Here is a 7,293-nt window from a genome sequence, read left to right on the forward strand (position 1 = left end):
GATATAACCTAATTAAACAGGTAGCCAAATGCATCGTCATCTTAATAGTGACGCGAATGTGTGATATTATATATCTTAAGAGTATAAGTCACATACAGTAGCCTAATGTTCTATCGTCATCTATTTAGTGACGCAGATATAAATTGTCAAAATATAATAAGTCTTGCTTGATAGCAAAACTTATGTCTCTTATTAAAGGCAAATGAAATGATATCTATGCATATTAAAGAAGAAAGAATTATAAAGCCATATAAATAAACATATTTTAATATGAAAAATATGAATCTAAAAACTACACAAGTCTTTTTGGTAGCCAAATGAATCGTCATCTACTTAGTGACGCATATAATAAAATGTCAAATTAAAAGAGTCTTACTACAAGTCTTTTTTGGTAGCCAAATGAATCGTCATTTACTTAGTGACGCATATAATAAAATGTCAAATTAAAAGAGTCTTACTACAAGTCCCTTTATTAAAGGCGGCAAATTAAACGGTATATATATTTATTTTAAATATATATATACAATTTGAAAAAAAACTAAAACGAAAAATTGCATACATATTAAAAAGACTTTTAATATGAAAAATACGAGCCTAAAAACTACAAGTCACTTATGGTAGCCAAATGCATCGTCATCTTAATAGTGACGCGAATGTGAAAACAAATGCCGAGTGCTGAAGTTCCAGGTAAGAGCTTAGATATTATATATCTTAGGACTATAAGTCACATACAGTAGCCAAATGAATCGTCATCTATTTAGTGACGCAGATATAAATTGTCAAAATATAATAAGTCTTGCTTGATAGCAAAACTAATGTCTCTTATTAAAGGCAAATGAAATGATATCTATGCATATTAAATAAGAAGAAAGAATTATTAATACAAGTCATTTTTGGTAGCCAAATGAATCGTCATCTTACTTAGTGACGCATATAAACAAATCTCAAATTAAAAGAGTCTTATTTATATTATAAATATATACAAATATACAAAAAAAAATGTTCCATATGAAAAATTTGAGTCTAAAAACTACAAGTCCCTTATGGTTGCCAAATGGAATCGTCATCTACTTAGTGACGCTGATAAAAAATTGTCAAAGTAACAAGATTTACTAAAAGTTTCGAATTAATAAATGAAATGAATATGAAATGAAATGAAATGAAATGGAATGGAATGGAATGAAATGAAATGAAATGAAATTTAATATATTTAATATTAAAAAAATATATCTATATTCATTTGGGTAAATTGAGAATATCCATACAATGGATTGCTTATAGTAAAGCAACAAAATATATGGGTATTTCTCAGAACATATAATATTAATATGATTTTGTGAATTCCTATAATAAATAACATTCATATATATGAAAATGTTATCATATATCAATATTATTGATATATTATATATGGAATGTATGGAAAATATAAAATATTCCTTCAATTTCCTCAAGCATATGGAGGAAATTCATATGAAGGCAGACTTTTAGTACTGTAAACACGCAGTTTAAAGACGGCGTGTCCAAAAACATATATAGGGTAGTGCCTGTTGGCTGGCAACCAAATATATGGGTATTTCTCAGAACATATAAAATTAATATTATATTGTGAATACCTATAATAAATAACATTCATATATATGAAAATGTTGTAATATATCAATATTATTGATATATTATATATGAAATGTATGGAAAATATAAAATATTCCTTCAATTTCCTCAAGTATATGGAGGAAATTCATATGAAGGGAGACTTTTAGTACTGTAAACATGCAGTTTAAAGACGGCGTGTCCAAAAACATATATAGGGTAGTGCCTGTTGGCTGGCAACCAAATATATGGGTATTTCTCAGAACATATAAAATTAATATTATATTGTGAATACCTATAATAAATAACATTCATATATATGAAAATGTTGTAATATATCAATATTATTGATATATTATATATGAAATGTATGGAAAATATAAAATATTCCTTCAATTTCCTCAAGTATATGGAGGAAATTCATATGAAGGGAGACTTTTAGTACTGTAAACATGCAGTTTAAAGACGGCGTGTCCAAAAACATATATAGGGTAGTGCCTGTTGGCTGGCAACCAAATATATGGGTATTTCTCAGAACATATATAATTAATATTATATTGTGAATACCTATAATAAATAACATTCATATATATGAAAATGTTGTAATAAATCAATATTATTGATATAATATATATGAAATGTATGGAAAATGTGAAACATATCGATATTGATCAATATTAGTTGAGATATCCCATATGTTGGGTGGCAAATAGAATTGAAAATACCCGATTTCAAGACAACGTGTCGAAAAACACATATAGGATGGTCAGTGGTTGTCCATCTATAGTTGAACAAAATTTATGATATCCATATAATTTTGTCAATTTAATAGCAAAATTAAATATTTTCCGTATGTTTTGTATCTTGATTCTTGCGAATACGAGACTTGGCTTGATACGGTTAATATTAAGTGTCATCACTTTTTAGATAATAATGTTGAAAACGAAAGCCAAGGTTGTATATATTATTATATGGCAACAATTGTTTTCCGACCTTTATCGTTAATCTAATTCAGGCTAATGTTATTATTAGTGCTGTTGTTATATATATTATATATATATTATAAATGTTTCATATGCGCTCGGTTTTATGTGATATATTACCAGAGAGTTATATGGAAATGATAGATTTTAAATTTATCATAAAAATACAAATGATTTAACTCAATATTTATATTGGTTAATCAAAAATAATTGGTACATGTGTGAAATATATATGTATGGCGAAATAAAATGATATTTTAAAATGAAATATGTAAATATGAATTATATTATAGAATTATATATGAAAAAATTCTAGTTACTGTGGGCAAACGTGGCGTGTAACAAATATAAAGAATTTTAAAACGATTATGAAGCTAAACAAAGATAGCCATATTCGTATCAAGATTATTTTCCTCCCTCCTAAATGCAATTTAAAGAAAAATACTCTATAATAAATTTTGTATTACTAATTTCTATTTTAAAAAATATGAAAGTAATATGAATTAAAAACATTATTCTGGTTGATCCTGCCAGTAGTTATATGCTTGTCTCAAAGATTAAGCCATGCATGTCTAAGTACACACGAATTAAAAGTGAAACCGCAAAAGGCTCATTATATCAGTTATGGTTCCTTAGATCGTTAACAGTTACTTGGATAACTGTGGTAATTCTAGAGCTAATACATGCAATTAAAACATGAACCTTATGGGACATGTGCTTTTATTAGGCTAAAACCAAGCGATCGCAAGATCGTTATACTGGTTGAACTCTAGATAACATGCAGATCGTATGGTCTTGTACCGACGACAGATCTTTCAAATGTCTGCCCTATCAACTTTTGATGGTAGTATCTAGGACTACCATGGTTGCAACGGGTAACGGGGAATCAGGGTTCGATTCCGGAGAGGGAGCCTGAGAAACGGCTACCACATCTAAGGAAGGCAGCAGGCGCGTAAATTACCCACTCCCAGCTCGGGGAGGTAGTGACGAAAAATAACAATACAGGACTCATATCCGAGGCCCTGTAATTGGAATGAGTACACTTTAAATCCTTTAACAAGGACCAATTGGAGGGCAAGTCTGGTGCCAGCAGCCGCGGTAATTCCAGCTCCAATAGCGTATATTAAAGTTGTTGCGGTTAAAACGTTCGTAGTTGAACTTGTGCTTCATACGGGTAGTACAACTTACAATTGTGGTTAGTACTATACCTTTATGTATGTAAGCGTATTACCGGTGGAGTTCTTATATATGTTTAAATACTTGTATTTTTTCATATGTTCCTCCTATTTAAAAACCTGCATTAGTGCTCTTAAACGAGTGTTATTGTGGGCCGGTACAATTACTTTGAACAAATTAGAGTGCTTAAAGCAGGCTTCAAATGCCTGAATATTCTGTGCATGGGATAATGAAATAAGACCTCTGTTCTGCTTTCATTGGTTTTCAGATCAAGAGGTAATGATTAATAGAAGCAGTTTGGGGGCATTAGTATTACGACGCGAGAGGTGAAATTCTTGGACCGTCGTAAGACTAACTTAAGCGAAAGCATTTGCCAAAGATGTTTTCATTAATCAAGAACGAAAGTTAGAGGTTCGAAGGCGATCAGATACCGCCCTAGTTCTAACCATAAACGATGCCAGCTAGCAATTGGGTGTAGCTACTTTTATGGCTCTCTCAGTCGCTTCCCGGGAAACCAAAGCTTTTGGGCTCCGGGGGAAGTATGGTTGCAAAGCTGAAACTTAAAGGAATTGACGGAAGGGCACCACCAGGAGTGGAGCCTGCGGCTTAATTTGACTCAACACGGGAAAACTTACCAGGTCCGAACATAAGTGTGTAAGACAGATTGATAGCTCTTTCTCGAATCTATGGGTGGTGGTGCATGGCCGTTCTTAGTTCGTGGAGTGATTTGTCTGGTTAATTCCGATAACGAACGAGACTCAAATATATTAAATAGATATCTTCAGGATTATGGTGTTGAAGCTTATATAGCCTTCATTCATGGTGGCAGTAAAATGTTTATTGTGTTTGAATGTGTTTATATAAGTGGAGCCGTACCTGTTGGTTTGTCCCATTATAAGGACACTAGCTTCTTAAATGGACAAATTGCGTCTAGCAATAATGAGATTGAGCAATAACAGGTCTGTGATGCCCTTAGATGTCCTGGGCTGCACGCGCGCTACAATGAAAGTATCAACGTGTATTTCCTAGACCGAGAGGTCCGGGTAAACCGCTGAACCACTTTCATGCTTGGGATTGTGAACTGAAACTGTTCACATGAACTTGGAATTCCCAGTAAGTGTGAGTCATTAACTCGCATTGATTACGTCCCTGCCCTTTGTACACACCGCCCGTCGCTACTACCGATTGAATTATTTAGTGAGGTCTCCGGACGTGATCACTGTGACGCCTTGCGTGTTACGGTTGTTTCGCAAAAGTTGACCGAACTTGATTATTTAGAGGAAGTAAAAGTCGTAACAAGGTTTCCGTAGGTGAACCTGCGGAAGGATCATTATTGTATAATATCTTTACCGTTAACACAAAATTTTGTATTATTTAATAATACAAAAAAAAATAAATTTGCCAAAAAATATATTATATTATATAATCTATATATATATATATATATAAATATGTCAAAAAATATATCAAAAATATCTTATCTAATTTAAAGCGTTTTAATGAAAGAAAAGTATAGTCCTATGGACTTAAATAGCTCGAGCAAATGGTGTCCAATGCCGAGTAATTATTATGAGATATCAATTACGAGTCGTGGGCGGAGGCTCTGATGTCCATAAAATAAAAATCGACCTGGCCAATCGATTAGAGATACAGATAGATAGAAGATATATATACGATATGTTAAATATATAATATATAATAGAATATAATATAATTACTTTGTGTGTATATGGACCATAATATACACGCGTTGCGCATATGTATTGTTCATCTAAGTTATGGGCATACATTGGTTAATGCAACAACCTAAAATATATAATGTTGTACCCGGTTAATAATCAGGTTAATGTTTTATATAAAATGCAATATATATCAAACTTAAATAGAAATAAAATGAAAAATGAAAATTGGTATTATATTGTTTATATGAAACTAAGACATTTCGCAACATTTATTTTAGGTATAAAAATACATTTATTGAAGGAATTGATATATGCCAGTAAAATGGTGTATTTTTAATTTCTTTCAATAAAAACACAATTGACGAAATTAAAAAAACAAATATTATAAAACTCTAAGCGGTGGATCACTCGGCTCATGGGTCGATGAAGAACGCAGCAAACTGTGCGTCATCGTGTGAACTGCAGGACACATGAACATCGACATTTTGAACGCATATCGCAGTCCATGCTGTTATGTACTTTAATTAATTTTATAGTGCTGCTTGGACTACATATGGTTGAGGGTTGTAAGACTATGCTAATTAAGTTGTTTATAAAATTTTTAAATAAAATTTATAAGCACATGGTATATTATTGGATAATTATTTATTATTCATAATATTAAAAAATATATGAAAAACATTAACTCACAATGGATGTGATAAACGAAGAAAAATATTTTCGTTTTCAATCAAATGATACTGAGAAATGTCTAGCATAAAAAATGTTGAAATATTTTTCATCTAGAATTGTCTCTTATTAATGATTAGAAATTCGAAAGCTATTGGAAATGTTATTGCTCTTCGTTGGTTCTTTATAATTATCGAATTTATAAAATGTTTTCTCATTATATTTAAAGAATTAATTAATAAAAAGTTATATACAACCTCAACTCATATGGGACTACCCCTGAATTTAAGCATATTAATTAGGGGAGGAAAAGAAACTAACAAGGATTTTCTTAGTAGCGGCGAGCGAAAAGAAATCAGTTCAGCACTAAGTCACTTTGTCTATATGGCAAATGTGAGATGCAGTGTATGGAGCGTCAATATTCTAGTATGAGAAATTAACGATTTAAGTCCTTCTTAAATGAGGCCATTTACCCATAGAGGGTGCCAGGCCCGTATAACGTTAATGATTACTAGATGATGTTTCCAAAGAGTCGTGTTGCTTGATAGTGCAGCACTAAGTGGGTGGTAAACTCCATCTAAAACTAAATATAACCATGAGACCGATAGTAAACAAGTACCGTGAGGGAAAGTTGAAAAGAACTCTGAATAGAGAGTTAAACAGTACGTGAAACTGCTTAGAGGTTAAGCCCGATGAACCTGAATATCCATTATGGAAAATTCATCATTAAAATTGTAATATTTAAACAATATTATGATAATAGTGTGCATTTTTTCCATATAAGGACATTGTAATCTATTAACATACAAAATTTATCATAAAATATGGCTTATAGTTTAATCCAATTAAAATGCTTGCGTTTTAACACAGATTAAATGTCATTAATTTGATAAAGTGTTGATAGATTTATATGAATACAGTGCGTTAATTTTTCGGAATTATATAATGGCATAATTATCATTGATTTTTGTGTTTATTATAAGCACTTGTATGATTAACAATGCGAAAGATTCAGGATACCTTCGGGACCCGTCTTGAAACACGGACCAAGGAGTCTAACATATGTGCAAGTTATTGGGATATAAACCTAATAGCGTAATTAACTTGACTAATAATGGGATTAGTTTTTTAACTATTTATAGCTAATTAACACAATCCCGGGGCGTTCTATATAGTTATGTATAATGATA

General features: G+C 31.4%; 2 non-coding genes across 2 annotated transcripts; both read left to right on the top strand.

The window, feature by feature from the left end:
• Positions 1 to 3,090: 3,090 nt before the first annotated feature.
• LOC121467494 lies at positions 3,091 to 5,085 on the top strand. Its single transcript, XR_005977546.1, has one exon. It is a non-coding gene; the product is annotated as a small subunit ribosomal RNA (ribosomal RNA).
• A 737-nt stretch (positions 5,086 to 5,822) lies between these two features.
• On the top strand, positions 5,823 to 6,001 carry LOC121467493. The gene has a single exon (XR_005977545.1). It is a non-coding gene; the product is annotated as a 5.8S ribosomal RNA (ribosomal RNA).
• Positions 6,002 to 7,293: the final 1,292 nt, after the last annotated feature.

This window comes from Drosophila elegans, unplaced genomic scaffold (genome assembly GCF_018152505.1).
Source record: "Drosophila elegans isolate 14027-0461.03 unplaced genomic scaffold, ASM1815250v1 contig_416, whole genome shotgun sequence".
NCBI classification, from domain to species: Eukaryota; Metazoa; Arthropoda; class Insecta; order Diptera; family Drosophilidae; genus Drosophila; species Drosophila elegans.